This window comes from Zonotrichia leucophrys, chromosome 2 (genome assembly GCF_028769735.1).
Source record: "Zonotrichia leucophrys gambelii isolate GWCS_2022_RI chromosome 2, RI_Zleu_2.0, whole genome shotgun sequence".
Lineage (NCBI taxonomy): Eukaryota > Metazoa > Chordata > Aves > Passeriformes > Passerellidae > Zonotrichia > Zonotrichia leucophrys.
Genome location: NC_088171.1, coordinates 104,745,478 through 104,753,499, shown reverse-complemented (window position 1 = coordinate 104,753,499; position 8,022 = coordinate 104,745,478). Strand labels below are relative to the sequence as shown.

General features: G+C 35.6%; 1 long non-coding RNA gene across 1 annotated transcript; it reads right to left on the bottom strand.

Annotated features, from left to right (window-relative positions):
• Positions 1–2,498: 2,498 nt before the first annotated feature.
• Positions 2,499–6,851, bottom strand: LOC135443271 (uncharacterized). The gene is made up of 4 exons (XR_010438934.1): positions 6,637–6,851; positions 3,310–3,408; positions 2,987–3,134; positions 2,499–2,873 (listed from the first exon to the last, which is right to left on the bottom strand). It is a non-coding gene; the product is annotated as an uncharacterized LOC135443271 (long non-coding RNA).
• Between the last annotated feature and the right edge of the window lie 1,171 nt (positions 6,852–8,022).

Sequence of the window (8,022 nt, the reverse complement as noted above, 5' to 3'; positions counted from 1 at the left end):
AGGAACTCTATTAATACATGAACCCTTCCCTGGGATGAATTACACAGCTGGTGTGTGGGAGGGCGTGTACAAGTTAGCATTCTTGCTAAGGTGTCATTTGCAAGGTGCTCCTGCCTGCAGGCTTCCAGTCTACAGCTAAATCTCAGGGATAATGAGGAAGTGAGGAAAGCAGAGCAGAAAGTCAGTGGTCACAGCACTCATCCCTGAAAAACCTAGGATTTTTATGACTTAAAAGATATTTGATTTTATTATAATTGTCATTTCTTTAATAACAGAAGTTTCTGCATCATCATTTCAAGAGTCACATCAACCTTCAGTGTTGTCAAATAGATAAAAATAGCATAAAGCTTTATATGACCCTTTCCCACAGCTCTAGCACTGGAATGTCTTCTTAAAATTCTCATGAACTGAAAAACATATAAGAATTTGTGTATCACTTTCAATCATCTCCCCTCCTTTAACTGGCCAGAGTCATTCCTGAGGTCAGCAAAATGGACCCAAAAAAGGGCTTATCTGTTTCGTGATTTCTACGGCCCTATAAAAAGTACAAAAAAAAAAAAAACTTTCAGTAAAATAAGCTGTAGAGACTGTGATAATGAGTCACAAAGAGTCTGGATGATTTAGTTAGGGCTTGTCAAAACTCCTTAGTTGGAGCACTATATATTTCCTAATACTCTAAATATATTAAATATTCAAGGGCCTCTTATGTGAGTGGAAACCCCCGGACAACAGTCTTGGGTTACGTAGATGCTGATCTTATCTGTACCTGTGCACAGACAAGATCATGTCACTATATATTTTATGGTATGTTGCTAAATCCCACATGTTTAACCATGCCATTACAGATGAAGTGGCAAAACTTTTCCAGTGGTCTTCAATATGAACACAACTGTTTCATCCCAAATCTGCTTGCATCAGCAAAAGTTATTCCCATTTTGGCACTGGGAGTAAGCCACTTCAGAATACCTTGTTCTGCTTTCTCACTTGAAAAAAAAACAAAAACACTTTTAATAAAGAGTCATACAAAGGTATCTGTGAAATGAGCTCAAAATCCGAAATTTTGCTCATTTAACTCTTCCTTCATGCAGAATCAAGGCAAGAGTATTCTTCATCCAGCTCAAATTAGAAATATTTGGGGTTATCATTTTGTAGTAAATGGACAGTGAGATAATATTTCACAGGCCAGATAAAGTAAAAAATTAACTACGTTTATCTGCTTACATTAAAAGTTCTTCTAGGTGCTAAGGAGATTTTTACTTTATAAAAGGTCAGCCCTAGAGCATGTAAGACAAATCTAAAAATAGACACAGTTATACGAAGTTCATCTCAAATTTAAAAAAAAAAAAAGTTACCCTTTTTGCCTGCAGGAATCTTTCTTTTTACCTATGTTAAGATACCTATTTCTAGAATCTCAGAATAGAAAACCATGATGAGCAGCCAGAACCATAACAAAACCTGAAGGCTGAGCTAAGCTTCCTTGGTCTGTCAGGCTGGAACGACTGAGGAGCCCCACGGTGTAAGCAAAGGTGTGGGAGGAGTCTCCAGCAGCACATTTGGCCACACATGCTCCCAGGCCCCAAGAACTTTTCCCTGACTCAGAGCTGGGCTAAAGGAGAGCAGTCTTGGTTTGATTTTGATTTAAGGCTTTCCTTGGCTCTTTGTAAGGTTTCTAAGCTTTCCCATACACCCACTAAAAGAAAAGAACGTATTTTTACTCAAAAGATCACAGTTAAGAAAAGATACTCAGCTGATATAAATATACACCTGTGTGGCTCTATTGAAGACTGTGAACCCAATGGTTTATATGAGCTAATAAAATGCCTTCAATATGAGAAATGTGCTCATAATAAACAAAAGAGAATTAGCTCAATAGTATGGCAATAACATATTAAAATACTTCCCTGCATAGCTTTACTTAAATCTGGTGGAAGTTTTGATGACTGGAGAAAACCATAAACTATATGTTAAAATGTAAATATAGACTTGACCCAGTAGTGATAATACCATAATCCTACTAGTTTCTGTAAGATATTTTTGGACATGAAGGATGAATAAAAAGGGCAACAACATCCATGTAACTTATTTCTCCCTCTAACTGTTTCCCATAAATTGGTTAAGGGAATTACTGACGGAGAAATCAATGTAAATATTTATTTGTGCTACAACAGTTTAACTTCTATTTTAAAAATTATTTGTATTCTAGGAGTCATCCAGACAAGTGAAGCAAAAACCAAAAAAACATTTAAGTGACCAACTCTCCAGAGCAAGCAACAAATGAGAACTAGTGAATAGTCAAAGTAGTAATTTCTCTTCAATCTTAGTAAACAATTCAAAAGCTGAAAACAACCCCAATAAATCATTTTTTAATAACTTAAAGTAGGAATCTGATTTAAATGTTATGAAATGTAGGCATATGCAGCCAGTGAAAACAGAAGATAATTCTGCATATAAAGTGTTCACTGCAAAGCCTGGGACCTAGTCTATTTATTAAGATTAACATCATTTTAGTGACAGTATCATTATTACAGGAATGGTTCTGAAACTCACAGAGGGTCAGACACTGAAATAATTGCCAGCAAGATGTCCTGATGGCAAAGAGAATATCAAAAACAGCTGAGGCATCCCAAGTGGAGTTAAAGCAGCCATAGACAGACTCTCAAGAGATTTTGCTTAACAGTCTGAAGCAGAGGAAACTCATAATAACCAACTGACTTTGATATGTTTGTTTCTTTGAATCCCTCTGCCTTTGTTTGACACAAGTACAAGCCGTGCAATTAGAAGCTGTGTTCCACTAAGAAATCTGTGGACATTGGCCTCATTCATCAAGTCAGAGTCAGAAGGCCACGCAGCTTCTTTCAATCATCTTTATCATCCTAAGAGATAAGGCAGACACAGTAATTGGTATTTGACATTAAGAGTGCTTGGAGATTATCAAAGTAACTTGTAAATAAAGATTAGATGTGAATATATGCTTTAAATCCCATACCTTTAAAAAACAATATGTATGTGGGACCTCACAGAGCTGTTTCTTTCCAAAAAGAGACACAATTTACTTTTATTCATTATTTTTAGGTATTTGTGATCAATAGTTCAACAAATTACATTTCTTTTCTTCAGACACATTTAGAGAAGGACTGTAGGAGAGAAAATGAAATTCTTTTTATTAAAATGACATTGAAATTTCATCCATACATTTTTCCACTAAACTGTTAAATTAGTAATCCATCTGCTGTCTGTTGGGGTTAGGAAAAATGAAATCCATTTTTTTATATTGGAAAGCAGCTGTGCGAAAGTCTCATGTTATTTTACCTTGCACACAGGGCTTCATCCTGTTGTTCCAAAGACTTTTAAAACACTTGTTGCTTCAAGTCAAATCTTCTGTTGAGCTGTTATGGGCAGAACCAGAGCCTAGAATTAAGAATCTTTGTGAAATCTTTGGGATATAGCATAGAAATTAATAATCCCAGTAATTAGTCTTGTTCTTAGTAAATAATAAACATTAAAAAAATCTTGCTGAATTGTCTGTAAAAGAATACAGAGAACAAAAGACAGTTTTACTTTAATCTCAGTTTTTGCAGATTATTTGCTCTTTTTATGTCATTACATTTCCAAAATGCAATCAAGAATAAAGCGTACAAAGCAACATAAAAGTTAAATGCTCAGTGGGTTCTAGGAGATTTAATAGGATAACCTATTCTTAGCTAATTATTTTTACTATTTTACTTTACCACACAGTTAAAGACTCTCCTAATTCTTCATGTATTAGTCTGAAAGAATGCTTAACATCCTGTTACACTATTTTTAGTGACAAGAATCAATATCACAATGTAGATGAAAGAAAAAGTAATAAAATTTAAATTAACTTCTGTCCTCTGCCACATTGATCAATTGTGTTTTCAAATGCAACCCCTGCTATTGACTTTACAATTCAGATACTCCCTATTTTTCCTAAATATATTAAAGAGCTATTTAAATATGAATTTCATAACTCAGCAGCTGTTGATGAGTACACAAGCGACCTAGTTTGATAATGTTCATAAAGAATTGGAGATAAGTCAAGGAAAGTTACAACCAGATAGGGCCAGAAGCAACAAGAAAAGATGCTACAGATAAAGATGCTGAGGTCCTTTACATTGCTGTCAACCAATATAAGAATGATTGATTTCAAAGTATTAAGACTTTTGTATTCAAAGAATTCCCTAAATGTGTAATACTGCTGAAAATGATTATGACTGACAGACACCAATAATCTATTAATTTTCCTGTGCAATTCTTTGGTTCTCAAGAATAGGTTCTATAGAACCTATAAAATGAAGCCAAAATTTTATTTATGAAGGTAAAACTGCTGTGTTAACTATCAAATAGCTTGCAGCAAGAGAGATAGAAAATTCCCAACAGAAAGCTGCATCATCTTATTAATTTAATGTTGTGGTTTTTTCTAAACAAATTTAAAGTAAAACTGAACATGAATAGGGGAAAAAAGGCTACAGAAGCACACAGAAGAATAAAATAGAAATCTCAGAGAAGATGGAGTCTCACAGGTACTTTTAAGAGCCTGGATGTGATGAGACTGTGCGTAATTGTAGCTCAGCAAAATGAATGATCCCCTCAAATGTGTGTGCCCATTGTCAGAGCAAAAATACTTAATTTGGGTTCCAGCTCTCACTGCTTTGGAGGAGGTAAGAAAAAATAACTGGGTTCAAAAATAATAAATTGCTATTGCTGACAGAGAAAGGTTAACTAAAGGTAAAGGCCCTTAGGGAGAAAATGAGGAGAGAAGGTATTTCAAAAAATAGGAAAATAACAAAGGTGATTATTAGAGCTGAAATATATCACCTTAGAATGCACAAGATGGGCTGTGGATTTTTTGAATCACAGACTAAAGAAGAACTTGCTGGTTTATTCTGAATCTCACTTTACCAAAAAAAAAGTAACAGTAGGAGAGAGAAAAATTTCAGGCTTGAAACAGCCTTTGATAAAATAGCAATGATTTCAGTTGCAGCAAGCTCTCACCTGATTTCTGAGGTGTGTTTGTGCCCTAAATTCAGTGGGGAAGAAACTGAGGAGTTGGATATCCACGGATGAGGGAAGACCACAGCCTGATGTTTCCGTCAAACAAAATGACAGTCCCAGGTTCCCTTTCAGTGCTTACAGGCACAGTTTACAAACCAGAGTTTTTGTTTGGATGGTGGCTATTCCTCTTGCTTAAAACCACAGCAGTAAAGGTCAGCCCAATGAAATTTAATTCACAAGTCATAGAGCATTTTGCACAGAAAATCCCAAGCAAAGGAAAAATCAAATGGGATTTTAAAGTTCAGTGTGTGGAAACACACAGTTTTTAGGGTATAACTAGTTTTGCCCCCCTCTGCAATATTTACGTCCTGTGTTTTTAGAAAAATTTATGATTGAGGACAATGTTACACTGCCTGCTTTACCACAACAATGATGATTTTGCAGTCAGTGTGAAAAGAGCCATAAAAAGTTTGCCCTACAGACACTTGTATTTAGCACTTGCACATCACTTTGAACACATTTTGACTTTGCATCCCTAGCCCAGCTAATAGAGACTTCTGCATTTTCACTTCTGCTTTTTCACGTCTGCTTGTGCTTAGGATACAAGCATGATCAATACCATCAAATCACACCTAAATACAATTGTGATTGTATTCCTACTTTGATAGGAAATAAGAAAATCCTTTCAGCCATCACTTAGGCTTCTACAACAACATCATTTTCTCTTACCACACTCAGTTTGGATGAAAGGAACCTTACCTGCAATAAGAAATACTATTTTTGAATCAAAAGTAGATACTTAGCCCATTATCTGAACATTCTGTGCATTCTTAGCATTCATGTCCTAGCTTGCCATATGACATATATATATATGTGTATATATATATATACAAAAATATATATTTTTTATAGAATCCTATATGTACCAAGGAAAAGCTCAACCTAGTGCCAGAACTTGCCTATTTCAATATGTAGCTCTCCTAGTTTTGTCTGAGACCCCATTCCATACCATCTGCTCTGTGACAATTTCAGTGCGTGAAAACAACTTTCCCATTTAAGCATCACCCCACTTCAAGCAGTCATGGACAGGAGAATCAAGCAGTAAAGTTTTGCTATTGAATTTTCTACCAATTAACTAATAATACAGTGAGATGAAAGTTTGGTTCATCACCAGAATTTTAACTCAATGCAACACATTAAAAAGTGATTTCATTGTAAAAATTATTTTTATAAGGTCACCAGACTACTTTTCTGTATATTGAGATAAAGGTTTTGAAAACACAAAATATTCCTTTTAAGTGAATCAGCATTTGTTCAGGGAGACAAGAAAAAAATTCAGCATGTCAACAAAAACATTCTCTCCAGATGAGATTAGTTACTCTCACATTTGCCTTAAGTACAGGTAGAAATAGAAAAGTTGACTCTACCTTCAGGCTTTTGCTTTTGGGGTTTTTCTCCAAAAGCTGAATATCCAAACCTGAGTTGGATATCCTCATTTGATCAGCTTATTTTCAAACACACATAGGATGAGTATATAGGTAAGAGCCAAGTTCTTGGAATATATTTGGCAGGACTACCTTTTAATTTATGTATGGACTCACCCAATGTCATATTTACTAATACCTGAAGAAATTTTGTAAATAGTCAGCTGGAATAAAATATTCTTCATCTGTGTGTATGTTTAGCACACAATGTATGTTTAGTACACAAGTTAGAGCCAGCAGTTGCAAAAGATCCAGTTGCCAAGCAGATTCAATCTCCAGAACAAGATCCGAACAGGACAATTTCCACTTATGTAGTCAAAAAGTCTTCATGAAGGACTAGCATAATTTGTAGATGGTAAATCCATAAACCTAAAAAAAAAAAAAAGCATAAGTTTGTTTTGTAAGTAAAAGGAGAGATTTTACACATTGCTACAAGCTGGGTTTCCTAATTGTAAAAAGCTAGAAAATAGTAAAAATACAGCAGGGAATGATGCTTTCCTGTGTTTAAAATAAACTTTCATGTGGAAAGCCTGCTCTTACAGATGACAATATTTGCAAAGACATTTTCTCATGGACCTGTTCCCTCATCACCTCTGTCTTTCACCTCCAACTTGCTGGCATAACAGGTGTTTAATCAGGAGTAGTCACGCACCTTATATATGTCAGCAACAGATTGAAAGTTTGTGTGGTGTTCATTTTCCTATTTGCAATGGTCCATGGAGACTGAGGCCTCACTGGAAACAGCTGCTCACCTGCAAAGCCATGCCATGAGCTCAGCCCAGCCTTCCAGTCAGAAAGCCCAACACCTGGGGCTGCTGTAAGGTTGCAGCCAAAGATGGCAGAACATATGCCATTTGCAGAAGTGAACCTTCTAGGAATTAATTATCCATGCAAGGGGAATCTTACTGAAAGTACTGACATTCTGAATCTCACTGCCAATGTAAGTGAAATCTCAGCTCATTGCTGATACTTGCTTGTGGTATTTTCAGGATCCCCCGTGAATAAGGAAATGATGTAAAGGAAGGAAAAATTACGAATTTGACTCATTGTTCTTAGAAGGCTAATATATTACTTTATGTACATATATTATATTAAAGAATACTATACTAAAACTATACTAAAGAATAGAGAAAGGATACTTAAAGAAGACTTAACAAGATACTAATGAAAAACCCGCGACTCTTCCAGATTCCCAGTGCAGCTGGACAGTGATTGGTCCTTAAGTAAAAACAATTCACATGTTGGATAAACAATCTCCAAACCTCTTTCCAAAGCAGCAAAACAGGGAGAAGCAAATGAGATAATATTATTTTCCTTTTTTTCTGAGGCTTCTCAGCTTCCCAGGAAAAGAAATCCTGGGCAAAGAGGATTTTTCAGAAAATATGACAGTGACACCCTCTTGGACCCACTCCACTTCAGAAAGCTCTTTTAGGGTTACCCTTATGGCTTATTTGGTGGGTTTTATCCCTCATACTGGCACTGCATCATAAAAGAAAAAAAATTTGGAGCAGAAAAACCCTTTTCA